The following is a 15,404-nucleotide window of genomic DNA, read 5'->3' as shown; positions in this document are numbered from 1 at the left end:
GTGATCATTTTTGGGATGCCAAAAGTTTTAAAATATTCAATTAGTGTTTCTATGATTTCTTCAGTTGTTTCGTTTGCTATCTTGTATATTTGCGCAAACTTTGAGAACGCATCTACTAATGTTAGGAATTTTTCTGATTCTTTAACAAAAACATCCATAAAAACATTCTCGAAGGGACCATTATAAATTCGTCTGGTATGGTGAATTTTGAATGGTTTCCGTTCATATTTTGCAAATTTACAAGATTCGCAATTCTTAATAAACTCTTTAACTTTCACTAACATACGTGGAAAGAAAACGGATTTTTGCACTTCCACATATGTTAGCTTGTAGTTCCTGTGGTTGAAGTTGTGGCATTTCCTTATGAAATCATCTTGATCGGTTCCTGAAATTAAATCTGGTAATTTTATGTTAGAAAAGTGTACTTTTATATTATTGAAATCGCTGTTTATAATTTCTTTACAAATATAGGCCAATTTCGGCTCTGCATAGATACCATTTGTCTTGGCCGGGTTAATATGTCTTCGTAATATGTCCTTTAGGTCTTCTTTGTTAAAGTCCGGTCTGTGATAAATGTTTCTAAAATGATTTGGAAAAATCATACACGACAAGTGTGGAATTTTTCCAGCGTCATTTGTTTTATAAAGAATGATTTGATTCGCATATTTATTTATAATTTCTGACCCATAAATTGGGTCGTTTTCAAAAAGTTCATTTGATAATTCCTCATTTAGGTTAATATCCAAACGAGGAATCCGTGACAAGCCGTCAGCGACGACATTTTGCTTCCCTTTTTTGTAAATTATCTTGAAATCAAATTGTTCCAGATAGAGCCGTTGTCTAGTGACTCTGCCTGTAGAATCTGTTAGCTTTAATTCCTTAGTGAGAGGTTCGTGATCGGTGTAGATTGTGAACTCTCTACCATACAAATATGGCCTAAAGGTTTTCGCAGCAAAATAAATTGCTAGCAACTCTTTGGCCGTTGCGGAATAATTTTCTTCGGCCTTGCTTAGCGTTCGGGAAAGATACGCGATTGGGCGTTCTTTTCCTTCATGAAGCTGGGCAAGGACTGCTCCAATAGCCACATTTGATGCGTCCGTTGTGAGAATAAACGGCTCATCAAAATTAGGATATGCCAATAGAGTATCGCTAGTCATTATTTCTTTAAGCTTTTCAAACGCTCTTTCGTATTCATGGTCGATCTCTATGTTTTTTGTTTTGCCCCTTAATTTTGAAGTCATGGGCTTCGCTATGTGGGCGAATTTGGGAACAAACCGCCTGTAATAGCTAATTGTTCCTAGGAATGATTTAAGTTCCTTCGGAGTTTATGGCAGAGGCCAGGCCTTTATTGCCTCTATTTTGCTTGGATTGGGTTTAACCCCATCTGTTGTGACGACATGTCCAAGAAAACCTACTTCCTTTCGGAGGAAATCTGACTTGTCGCATTGCACTTTGAGATTTGCTTCTCTCAAAGTTTGGAGGACCTTTTTAATATCCTCTAGGTGTGCCTGTAAATTCGTACTAAATATAATGATGTCGTCCATGTAGACGAAGCATCTTATACCCAAGTGCTTTCTCAGCACTGAGTCCATGAGTCGTTGAAACGTTGCCGGGGCGTTCTTCAACCCGAATGGCATTCGTACGAACTCATACTTCCCATGGTCTATATTAAAGGCCGTTTTGGGAATATCTTTGGGGTCGACCTCAATCTGGTGGAAACCACTAGCTAGGTCGAGCACCGTAAAATACTGAGCTTTTCCTAATCGGTCTAGGATTTCGCTCACTTCAGGGATCGGGTAGCGATCCGCTGGGGTTTTTTCGTTCAATTTTCGATAATCGACAACAATGCGGTACTTTCGCTTCCCAGAGTTGTCGAGCTTTTTCGGCACTACCCATATGGGTGAGGTCCATTGTGAAGAGGACTCTCTAATTATACCGTTATCCAACATCTTCTTGATTTGGGTGGAAACTTCCTCCCGAAGATGGTAAGGATATTTATACGTTCTCTGATGAATGGGTTTTTCATCAGTCGTATTAATGGAATGTTTTACTTCATGGGTAAATGTCAATTTTTGGTCGTCCGAAAAAAATACATCTTTAAAGTGTTTGAGGGTTTTAATTAGAGAATTCTTTTCCTCATGATTTAAATGCTCAGATGGGAAATTAAGAGATTTTATCTTTTGTTGGTTAATCTCTAATTCAAATGCGTCATTCGGGAATGGATTAAGAACCATTTCCTTTGTGACTGGTCCCTTTCTTGAAACCAGATGTACTAAAGCTTTGTTATTTTTTGCTTCGTAAACACCTGTCTTTAAAATTATGTTGGAGTTCAAATTTATCTCCTGATCAATAACAAATGATCCATCAATGGTTGTATTGATTTCAAAAAGGTTTTCACTGGTCCCGTGGAAATTGATAGAAGTGGGAAAATATTTCGACACAGTGTACCTTTGGTTGTTGATGGTGATATATTTCTTGGAAGTATCAATGACTGCTCGCATGGCAGCTAAATTTTCATAGCCTATAAGGCCATCAAAGAAATGATGAAATTTAAACACATAATAAGGAAGCTTTTCCGTGAGGGTCTCTGGAAACAGATTTACGTGCACAATGCTGTCGATAACAAACTTACCGTTTTTGTTTGTTATGACGGCGGGTCTCTTCACGGTTTTGGATTTTTTAACATGTTCCGGATTAATGTAAGATTTATTTGCACCCGTATCTACTAGGAAATTAAGATAGCCTTTTGTAGTGGGTATTCGCAAATACGGTATGAAATTCATGTCAGTTGTTTTATTAAGCGAACGTTTTGAAAATTTGATTCGTCCACCTCGCCATGTCCGTCATTGTCATCGTCGTCATCGTCGCTGTAATTTAATGCGTCGGGTTCGTCTTCCTCCCGTTCCTCTTCTATCTCGTTATTATGAACCTCAGCTTTAGTTTTGTAGCTAGGTTTGTGCTGAGTAAAGTTTTTCTTGAATGGTGGTTTAGGAGGGAATTTAGAACTGCCTTCATTGCTGGAATTTTGTCGAAGGTGTGATTTGTTTTGGTAAGCTGGGCGATTTCTCGCTTCCGCATTTTGATTAATGCATACTGCTTGGTATGCCTCCTCTAATGATTCCGGCTTTGACTGCCTGATTATGGATGCGAGTGGTTCGCCGATGTTGTCGAGATACTTTGCGATTATAAGGATTTCAATTAAATGATTGGTTTCGACCGGGTTCAAGGTTAGATTCATTTTTAATTTCGACGATAATTCCTTAACGTCGGCGTAAAATTTGTGATTGTTCCTATCACCCCGTTTCATGTGAAACAGTTGTGATAGGTTTGTGGCAAGATCTCTTTGATCGCCATAGTTTTCGAGTAAAACCCTCCTGATACCTGGTACCGAGCTGGGGTTTCCATTTGCACATAAAATTGTGCGCGCTTCACCTTTTATTTTATTTTTAATAGCCCGCATGTAGTGGCTTGGAATTGTGTCGGGAGCGTCATTTTCTCCCTTCACGAGATACATTTCATATAGCTCGTCTAACTCTTCGAGCCAGGCGGCTAGTTCTTTTTTATTGCCTGTGAAATCAGACATATTTTTGATTGGGTCTGGCAATTTGAAATTATCAACCTGCCGCCCGTTGCCTCGTAGCAACTCTTGAAGCTCAGCCACTGTGGCATGAAGCTGCTCAATTTCAATTTGCCGGTTGCTTGGCATTTTTATGCGCACAAAGCAATTTTTCCACAGTAAAAAGGTAATGAAATGGTTACTCACGTGATTGATTTGAGCATGTAGCTCGTTGATTTGTGGGTGATGAGCTCCGAAGCGGGCCTTAGCTGTCGTCCTCTAAGGTTGGGCGTCGTCCCGTGATGATGATAAATTCCACCTGGTTGGGTAACGTGGCCTCCTTGGAATCCCTGTCGCTGGGCCTCTTTTGAATACACTCCAGATGCTCAATCCTACCGTCGCTGCGCCAGTAAGGAAATGAGCTTTCTTTCCTTTCTTTTTAAAAAACACAAAGCACTGTACTTCACTAAGCACTAAGGTTATTCTTATTCACTTTTCACCTAATTTAACCTGACTTACTGCACCGACGACTAACCGAATGAAAAAGAGAGCGAGCCGCATGTCGCGAGCTGCTTTATAGACTAAAACTGCTAACTAATCATTTTTATTACCTGACCACTGTTTGGCGCGCAACGTGGCACGATGCGCCTGCTGCATTTCCTAACGCCGGGATAAATTATAGAGATTTTGGAACAATTTTTCAATGATGGGACTAAATATTCGAAGTCTCTAAGCCAAACAAGTTAAGAAACTTGTGCGGTCCGGAATAATTTTCATATTTTGAATATATGGAATGTAAGTTCACAGTCCTTGAAAAATTTAAATACTTCTGAAACGTTCATAACATTTTATGATCTTGGACAAAGATTTTTTTTCTAAATTCTGGTCTTGGAAATGTTTGGCGAAATATTAAAGCTACCGAGCTACAAAAATTTTTCAAAATTATAGTCTTTGAAAACATGTCCAGCGCAATTAAATTTTCCTAGACAATTTTTCGAAATATCTAAGACTTGGAAAACTTTCAAGATCACGAAGCGAAGAAGCCAGGATGTTGGAATCGGTTTTTTTTTTATCCTTTTGGTTTGTTTTTTTCCGTCGATCTTGTTTTCCGTGCTGAGCACCAATGCTACCGACGTGCCAGGAAGGCAGCTCCCACACCTGGACTCTACCTATCGACCCATCAACTCATGAACCGGGGACCAACGGCTTTACTTCCCATCCGAAGGAAGGCGTGATCAGAGATGTTATGCCTCAAGAACATCCCGGCGGCGCCGACTGGGATTGAACAGGACTCCGCAACGTCCAGTTCCATTTCGAAACAGGCCACATTTCTAACCGAAACGCCCAGCTCACCGATTCTCAGCTCGGAAGACGAATCTGGCAAATCTTCCGCAGGCGGAAAATACCCGCAACATGCTCGCAAATGCGTGCGTGAAGCGGTACAGTGGACCGGAAACTGCATCAGAACGTTATGGTTTTTAAAGCGAATCCAGGACTTTCGGGCGTGGATTTGGTCAACAAACTCGGTGCTGTTCGCAGTACGGTTTGAAATATACGCATTCGGGAAAGTTTCTTCAAGTAGCAACCGAACTGGACTGTAAAGCAAAACGTGCGCCCGAAAGCTGTATGGCCAGGTTCTGACCAAATTCAACAGATGCATCCTTATGGATGATGAAACGAATGTCAAATTGGGCTTCAAACAGCTTCCGGGACAGACGTTTTATGATGCCAGGAGTCGCGGAGATGTTCCCAACTAAATTTTGATTTTGTGGACAAGCTTGCTGGATAGCTGATGATCTGGCAGCTGTGGTCAGAAGACTCCGATTTTCATCACATCCAACCATATGAACGGACAGTTATACATCAATGAATGCCTGAAAAAACGTGTATTGCCGTACATTAGGTCCCACCGGGTCCCCGTTAAGTTTTGGCCAGATTTGGCGAGTTCCCACTACAGTAAGAATGCGCAACTTGGTATCGCGATAATGGAGTAGACATCATTGATAAAGGGATGAACCCCAAACAGCCCGTGTTTCCACCCAATCGGAATGATTTTTTTTATTTTTATTTAGGAGATTTAGCCGTAGGCTATAGTTCATCTCCGTAAAAGGTGGGAAGCCTTAGAAAGAGATCTCCCAGCCACATTACTAGAATGACATACTACTTGAATATTTCATAATCTATTAAGCTAAGGGTATAAACAGTTAGTACAATAACACAGTAGACAGCATACGAAAGAGACAGACTTAAAAGGTACAAATAAATAAATAGATAAATATACTTTTTTTTTCTCTTTCTTTATTAGAGAGATTTTTAGCCTAAGGCTAGTTCATCTCTTAGATAAATATACTAAAAACCAATAACAAAAAGCATAGCTCCATTGCTGGAGATTCGTGGGAGCCCCCATCCAGCGGGGATGTCGAAATAAACGCAGTACAGCTGCTTGGGTTGAGGGCACGTCTCCTAGCATGTCCCGTACGCTGGCGGGCAGACCGTGGAGGCAACGAAGATGCTTGAACTGTGGGCATACGCATAACACGTGCTCCGCCGTCGAAGGAACATGGCAAATTTCACAGGTCTTCCTGAAGGGTCCTCCGCTGAAATCCCGTGTGATTAGGGCGTGTCCTGTCCCAAGCCTGGAAAAGCTCCGCTGGTCTCGCTGGCTCGGAAGGTCCGTCCACTTTCCGATGTCGCCTTTGATTTTCCTAATGATAGGAAGTCTGGCGCTGAACCATTCCGTTGCCCACGCTGTCCGCACTGTGCAAGTGATCCATGTCTTCACGTCCTGCAACGGCACCTTGTGCGAGTACCGAGGACCGGATGGGCCTGACCCATCTAGGTAGTCCTCTTCGATGTTCCCCGTTATCCCACAATGCCCGGCAATCCATGCTTAGGTAGTGTTTGGTGGTGCAACCTTTAGGATGCCCTGGATCCAGGGGTGGACTGGGACCTCCGACGAGAGGGCCTGAATAACACTGTGGGAGTCCGATAGGATCAGGATTGGACGATCCACAGGGACCGTGACCGCATGAAGAATAGCTGCTGCTTCTGCCGAGAACACCGAACATTATTTTGGCAGACTTCTGCTCGTTGGGGAAATGTCACCAGCGATTCCCATTCCGACTCCAGCTCTCGATCTTCACCCGTCCGTGTAGCGTTGTAGTTGGGGTACAATCCGGTCAGCTCTGCTACCGGTAGCCTAAGGGCTACGGAATTGTACCGGCTCTGAACTTCTCCTATATCCAGCTGTCGATGCTTGGTGCGGGAGATTGCCAACTCCCCAGACCACCAGAATGCACGTATATTCAAAGTTGTTTTCGTGATATACAAACATATATACACGCAAACAATTCTTATAGAATGCAAAGAAATGGCTTGTACGTACAAAAGTGGAGGCCGTATACGTGCATGTTTTAATTTAATTGTAAACGAGTTGATTTAACATCATATGCGATTTAATCTGTAATGACAAATTCATTTTGAAAAGTCTTACGATGTAATCCGATTTAATTTGTGATACAGTATGAAAATGAGTCATCGTATATAAGTCGAAAATTAGCATTCTATATGATTTAAATTGAACATAATGCGAGGCATGCCGTTCTTATATGCGATTTTGACTTAAACTGTTGCAATTTATGATACTGTCTTATACGACTTCTGATTGTCTGGGTCTTATCTCCGTGCCAGTAAATCTTGGCCACTAGGGGGAGCACTGCGTTGGCGAATGTACGGAGAACTCTGTCCTCCTCGCTGAGGAGGCAAATTCTGTCGTTGCCGGCATTGTTTGCTGAAAAATCAGCGGCTTTGTTGGAAATGGCTGCGTAGATGCAGTACCGGAAAGGGAGAGTACCGGCTTCGACACAGATGGCATCTGCTGGCGTTTAGGGCAGAATACCGGAGATAATGCGTGTGTAGCTATTGTACACCGGAGCGAGTGTTTGTATTGTCTTGTCGGCGGCGATGCAGGTCAGCTCGAGTCCGTACATCAGCCGGCCCGGGCAACATGGAGACGTGCTTCTCTGTTGTTGGAGCGGTGGAGACGGGAGATTGTGCAGATGAGGTTGATCCTGCTGCGACAACTGGCCTTGACCCCTTGAAAGTGCTGTACAAAACTCAGTGACTGGTCAATGATAACCCCCAGCAGTTTCACAGTTTTCTTCAGTGGGATGGCTTGATCGCCTGTCTTTATGGAAGGTCCGCAGACCCGATGTCGGTACTGGCAAACGTGGCATCTAGCCTTTCGTAGCGGTCCATCTGGCCACGGTGGAAACCCCTGCTTGAGCCCTGATCCTCGTTCGTCCTGGAGTCTGACCTATGGTTACGATTAGCACGTCGTCTGCTTACACGAAGATGTAGATGTTCAGAGTCATAATGAGTTCCTAGGACTACATTGGGGCGAACCAGACAGTATGTCGTGCTTAATTTATGGAAAATATACCCTCGTCACGTTTTCCGATACTTTGCTTGTCGCAGATTTAAAACCAAGCTCTCACTCATAGCGTGATGTAGTTAATAAATGCCCTCCTAGATTGTTCCGGGTGGCCCCGGTGAAGTGACCAGCATATGATTATAGCCAAATCTCATGATGCAATGTATCAAATTTCATATGTGTAAGAATGGTTATATCACACCATTGCATTGGTGGATGAATTCAGGTTTCTATTGTCGTATCTTCAAGGACTGCTGAAGTTTGTCTTTAAAATTCAGTAGTAGCTAATACAACTGATTTTACATCGGCAGGTCTACTATAATGAGTGGTATTTCTCTCACTGAGTTAACTATTCAACTGTAGATAACTGTTTGAGAGTCCGCATCGTGCTCTCTTGCCGTGCGGATCTATTTGCTTTTTGCTGAAGGAAGTGTTACTACTACCTAAAGCTACAACAAATTTAAACAGCACTTTTCAGTGCTCAACCTGTAAAACATTTTCTACCATGTTCAACTCTTATTTCTCTTCGATCCTTGTTTGGACCCTACCCGAGGTAATCCTTCTTGGATATCGATTTGGAAAATTCCTCTTCGATCCTTCAGATTCTTATAGTAATCTGCTTGGAAGTCGATTTGGATAAAAATTTACTGCCGCCATGGCGCCTAAACGCAAAAGAAAGGGGCAAACTCTTGACCCCCCCTTCTGATGAAATTAATTTGAGTAATCAATTTGATTTGCTCACGGATGATGAGAATGATCCATCATCCAAGAAAAATTCTAGTAAACTTTCCCGGCTTAATGCCAAGAAGGAACAGATTCCTCCTATTGTGATAACCACTTCCGATTTCTATGCTCTTTGCATGGAACTTTTGAATTTCGTGAAAGTTAAGTTTTCACTACAAATTGGACGTCGGGGTGAATGCCGTGTATCGGCTGAAACCTTGGACGGATTTAAATGACTTCTCAAGTATCTTACTGAGAAGCAGCACAATTTTTTTACTTACGACACCAAAACTGAACGTGTGTTCAAGGTTGTCATGAAACGACTGCCCAGTGGTGAATCCCTGGATCAGATCAAAGATGAACTGGCAAAATTACTTGGAGTTGTGTCACTCCAAGTAATCAAAATGAAAATGAAATCCCGTCCTGGCGATTCGCGCAACGGGATTTCTAATGATTTTTATTTAGTTCACTTCAAGTCTAGTGAACTAAACAACCTTAAGGCCTTAGAAAAAGCTAGCCTTATGCTCCATGTCCGAGTGAAGTGGGAACACTTCAGGAAGACTGGAGGAAATTTCCAAAACCTCACTCAGTGCCGTAAGTGCCAGGGATGGGGTCACGGAACTAAAAATTGCTACATGCCAGCTAAATGCATGAATTGTGGTGATTCCTCTCACGCAAAGGACGACTGTCCTGTGAAGGAAGATCCTAAGAAATTTAAATGTTCAAATTGTGGTGAAAACCACAAATCCAATTTTTGGGAATGTAAGACCCGCAAAGCGATCCTACAATCTCGTTCTAACCGACAGGTAGGAAACGCTCCACGTTTCCGACAAGGTACAAATTCCTCTGCTGTTAACAACGGTCAGCGAGGAACACTACATTCGTACCCGTAGGTACAAATATCACCCCTGCTTCAAAATTCTCATCTGTACCTACTCCCCTCGCTGCTAACAATGTTCAGCGAGTTAATGGAGCTACCTATGCTGCTATTGCACGGGTAGAAATCAAAATACTATCCAACGTAATTCTAACGGAAATTTTGACAATTTTGACTTAGGAAGCAGTACTGCCCCTAAAATGGAATTTTTACAGAAATCATTAATTGACATGATTTCTGATATGCTTACATCTAACTCCATGTTTGATGTTATTCAAACTGGGGTAAAATTTGCAAATAATATTGTCATGACTTTAAAATTCAGTAATGGATTTTAAAGCATTAAATATTTTAAATTGGAATGCTCGATCTCTTAAAGATAATGAAGACGAGCTATTTAACTTTTTGAGAGTTCATAACGTGCATATTGCCGTTATAACTGAAACGTTCCTTATACCTGACCATAAGGTTAGGAAGGACTCAAATTATTTAATTTATAGAAATGATCGTCTTGATGGACCCTGTGGTGGCGTTGCCATCATTGTTCATAGACGAATCAAACATAAAATTCTTTCTTCATTTGAAATCAAAGTTTTTGAAACTTTGGGTGTTTCTGTTGAAGCAAAATTCGGACAACTTACGTTTATAGCTGCCTATTTGCCATTCCAATGCGTAGGCCCCAGTAAAAGAATTTTCTCAAGGGTGACCTTCAGAAACTTACCCGTCATAGGTTTAAATTATTGGTGATTTTAATGCAAAACACCGCTCATGGAATAATGCTCAAAGCAATTCCAATGGTAATATTCTGTTTGATGATTGTTCTGCAGGTTATTACACTATTCAATATCCAAACAGCCCAACATGCTTTTCTTCTGCAAGAAATCCTTCAACTATTGATTTGGTCTTAACTGATTCATGTCAACTTTGTAGCCAATTGGTTACCCATGCTGACTTCGGTTATGATCACCTTCCAGTAACTTTTGAAATATCCCAAGAAATAATTTGTAATCCCAACAGCTCTATTTTCAATTACCATAGAGCTGATTGGGAGCAATATCGAACATTTATGGAATATAACTTCGATCCAAACATTCCTTTGCAAACCAAAGATGAAATTTATTATGCTCTTGAATCTCTGACTACTACTATAGTTGAAGCAAGAGCTGCCTCAGTATCAAAATGCGAGGTTAAATTCGATTCAATTATAATAGACGACGATCTTCAGCTCTTGATCCGTCTTAAAAATGTCCGTAGGAGACAATATCAAAGAACACGCGATCCTGCCATGAAAGTTGTCTGGTGGGATTTGCAAAAACAAATTAAAAAGCGATTATCTGCCCTGAGGAACAAAACTTTTGAAAATAATGTTTCTAAATAAGACCCGAGTTCCAAACCCTTCTGGAAACTCACACATTTTTTGAAAAAAACTTCAAAAGCCTATTCCAGCGCTCAAAGAAGATGGTAAAATTTTGATAACAAATTTGGAAAAAGCTCAGAAACTTGCTAAGCAATTCGAGAGCTCTCATAATTTCAGTTTGGGTCTTACTAGTCCTATTGAGAATCAGGTGTGGGACTGATTTGGACGAAGTAAGGTCTAAAACTAAAAAGTTTCAAAATATGAAAGCTCCAGGTGATGATGGAATTTTCTATATCCTCATAAAAAAACTCTCAGAGAGTACCTTGTCTTTCTTGGTAAAATTATTTAACAGATGCTTCCATTTGGCATACTTTCCTGATAAATGGAAAAATGCAAAAATTGTTCTTTAAAAGTTTTGAAGCCGGATAAAAATCCAGCTGAAGCTTCTAGCTTCTAGCTTCCAATAAGTTTGCTTTCTTCAATAAGTAAACTTTTTGAAAAGATAATTTTGAATAGAATGATGCTTCACATAAATACAAACTCAATTTTTGCAGATGAGCAGTTTGGATTTCGCGATGGGCATTCAACTACTCATCAACTCTTAAGAGTTACCAATTTAATTCGTTCAAACAAATCTGAAGGCCACTCAACTGGAGATGCTCTTCTAGACATAGAAAAAGCATTCGACAGTGTTTGGCATGAAGGTTTGATTGCTAAATTGAAAAAGTTTAATTTTCCACTTTACATTATGAAATTAGTTCAAAATTATTTAACTGACAGAACTCTGCAGGTAAATTATCAAAATTCCAAATCTAATCGACTACCTGTTAGAGCAGGAGTTCCTCTGGGTAGCATTCTTGGGCCTATATTGTATAACATATTCACTTCGGACCTCCCTGATTTGCCTCAGGGCTGCCACAAATCTTTGTTCGCTGATGACACAGGCATTTCCGCTAAAGGAAGAAGTCTTCGTGTTATTTGCAGCAATCTGCAGAAAAGTTTAGATATTTTCTTTTCTTATTTGCAAAAATGGAAGATTTCATCCAACGCTTCCAAAACTTAACTTATAATATTTCCACATAAGCCAGCTTCCTTTTTGAAACCTAGTAGTAGTCACATAGTCACTATGAACGGAGTTCCAATTTCCTGGTCAAACCAAGTGAAATATCTTGGATTAATACTTGACCAAAAATTAACTTTTAAAGATCACATTGAGGGCATTCAATATATTAATTCAATTAGATAAGTCTTCAAAATTCTCCTTGCTCTCCAAATTATAACAGATGCTACAGAATCAACGAAGTTTGTCGAAGTACTAGAGTGATTATGACGACTTTTGGAAAAAGATTATGACAAATTTTGGAAAGTGAGAAATTGAATTATTTGAAATCTTATTCTTGATATCCGATTCAGGGAAAAAAAATGAAATCCGATTCAGGGAAAAAAAAATTCCATTGAATAACAAAAACCATCCCACAATCCCCACCGAACAAAATTGATTAATTTCGACATTCCTGCCAGGGTCCATCAAATTAACACAAAGGCGTGCCGCAACGCTCTAAATGACTAACATTCCACAAAACTTTCCACAACATAACTGAAGGTTTAATTATTTCATTCAATTTGTCCACATTGCTCTCTGCGGGGCCACAATCAGCAATTAGATACCAAACGCGATTCGAGTTGGTAGATAGAGCATTCCAGAACTAAACAAACAAACGAACCAAATCAATGCCAGCCACAATACACTTTCGCTTTCGTTCTCGTGTAAATCGAAATTAAAACCAGATGCCCAGTGTGATTCGAAAAACTGCTCTTTCTGCCATGGAGCGATGATTTTTTGTCGGAATGAGAGGCTTGGGGAAACGATCCACTTTCTCAGCTGGTGGCATACACACCCACCTACGTAAGAAGCAGATGGCAGGAAGTTTTTCATTCTAACTTCCAGTCTTCCGTTTCGCACTTGGGAGCGTGGATTAGGGTGGTCGAAGGCGAAGACGGAGTGCGATTGGTTTCTGCAAAAGATTAAGATCATTGCTAAGAGATTTCAATTTATTTTATCTAATTCAACGTAATTGGAAAAATAGAAGCCAATCAATGTGGCGTCAATTTCATTAGAATGGAAAACGGTCTATTTTGGCAAAAAGTCACGCTGCTAATAAACTAAATCCTGAACACAGTACTCTTGTAGCACCTCCACAGATGTTAATTGACAGCTTTCTAAGACTGTACCATTTTCACACGTGGCGGTAAAATCGTCATGCTAAATTTTCCCATAAAAAACAACACCTGAATATTAGTGCTGGGACTAGAATTATCCGGATATTTTCAGTTTTCAATTTTATAAATTTTTTAAAATTACCAGATCTGCCATTTTATCATCAGGTCACATGGGCACCTAAACACCAACTTTTTGACAAATATTTAGAACAGTAAAAAAGAAAACTGTTAAAGGGAGAATAAATTTGAAATTTCACTTTCCAGATATCCGGATAGTTGCTATCCACCTGATAACCATCTCAACGTTTTTTTTTCAATTTATTTAATTTCAATATTGAGCACTAGAATGCACGATATTCTGTTTACTGGTTATCAATTCAACGATATTTCATCCGTCTGAAAATAATTTTATTGAAAAAAAAAATTATCCGGATAGTTGAAGACCCAGTGAATATGTACTGAGTCAAAATAAATAATATTAATTTATGTGGACTTTTGGCAAAGATTTACCAATCCACAACCTTAAATCCACGCATGGATTTTCAACCCTTACACGAAAATCAATTCAAAATCCATTTCCCCCATGCACAACTCAAGAGCAGCCCCATCCCAACTGCATCCTGAAAGCAAAAAGAAATAAACACCGTAAAATCCTTTCTTCACATTTCAACTGTTCCGTTCCGCCGCCACCCGCGGACCACGGACTGCCCGCGAAAGTTTGCTCTCGTTCGTCGCTCCCAGGAAACCGGAATAAGAAAAGTCTATTTTTCTTCAGCCGTCCCTCGCTTCAAAAGCACCCGAAATGCCAAATATGCACATGACATGCACCATATTAGTGTTCCATGTCGAATCGTCGCGTGAAGGCCGGAGCTATAGTACGATATCCGGATATCCGGAAGAGCAATGAGCAACAACTGCAACGAAGGTTGACAAAAAAAATCTAAACTACACAAATAGCAATAGCAGCAGCAGTTCTGCCAACATCAGAACCCACTTTTCGGAACGATTACGACAGTTTTTCTTACCCTCCTCCCTCTCTGTCCCTGTCTCCGGTTCTTACCGGAGCTCGAAAAGTCAGCGAGTGCAGTGCATGTGCATGTGTGCAACTGATGGAAGGATGAAAAGTTTTTCTACTCTGTTTATCTGCACTCATGCAGTGGCTCCTGAATGTATGCATCACATTCGAAAGTTTTTCTTTGCTTCGGTGCAACTTTGCCAACGTCACACCACTGCATCTCCGCCAGCCACCATGACTGTATACTCTGCCAGGAGGACATATAAGACAGCTAAACACTTCCGAGGAAACTTTGGTATTCCTCGGATGAGATGAACTGCACGGAGATAAGGAACCAGTGTATCGGTGGAGGGTGGAGCGTACGAGAGTTTTTCTGGAAACTTGAACAAATTTTCAGAATATCAAACTTTTACTTGAATGTATTCAAGAAGTTCCCTGTATCTGGTATGAATGTGGAACATCACTTTTGCATTTTGTTTGAATCTTTTGCAAGACGGTGGAGCCTGGAATGATATAATTACATAAGATTGTATAGTTGTGCTGATTGTTATCTGCTGTTAAATATTTCATTCTGCAAATCAGAACAGGCACTGGATGATAATTCACTTTGTCTAGATATAAGGACAGTCCAGACCTGCCTCATCTATGCTATGATCTTTGATGTAAACTGGGGTGGGTCTAGGATAAGAGACAAGCAAGTTAGGCATACCAATGTTATGTGAACCAAAAGTTCACTTTTCCCACAGTGATTCCCATAAAAACTTCAAAGGGCCAGTGCACTATGAGATGACCATGACCGAATGAGCTCACATTTTGGAAGAACAAAATCGACATTTTAAACCATCCTAATGCGTATACTCGTAAACTGAGTAAAATTTTCATCGATTTTCCTGATATTCATCGATGACAGTTTTACTTATCTACTGAGTAACCCCAACTGAATTACAAACGCTCAAAGAGCACCGTGAATTTCCAATACTTTTCTTCATCAATGCTATGTGACATAATGAATCGCATAGAATCTTCAGAATTACTCTCACAATTAAACTTTTACACACCTTGTCGGCACTTAGAACACGAAAATTATTCTCAGAAAAATCTCACACAACAAATTACGCAACAAATGAATGTGACAATATAACCTGCACTGCGAAATCATTAGCGGTGTTGATCATGATTATGATGATGATGATAGACTACACACTTAGAAATTTTTACAGAAAT

General features: G+C 40.4%; 1 protein-coding gene across 1 annotated transcript in view; it reads left to right on the top strand.

Moving 5' to 3' along the window:
- Positions 1-15,404, top strand: part of LOC135706541 (protein turtle homolog A-like) — a 1,327,166-nt gene that overhangs the window by 1,200,496 nt on the left and 111,266 nt on the right. The window lies entirely within an intron of this gene.

Source organism: Ochlerotatus camptorhynchus, unplaced genomic scaffold (genome assembly GCF_037179485.1).
Source record: "Ochlerotatus camptorhynchus isolate MF236.1 unplaced genomic scaffold, CSIRO-AGI_Acam_v1.1 ptg000284l, whole genome shotgun sequence".
Taxonomy (NCBI): Eukaryota; Metazoa; Arthropoda; class Insecta; order Diptera; family Culicidae; genus Ochlerotatus; species Ochlerotatus camptorhynchus.
The sequence above is the reverse complement of the archived record's forward strand: the minus strand, read 5'-3'. Positions and strand labels throughout refer to the sequence as shown.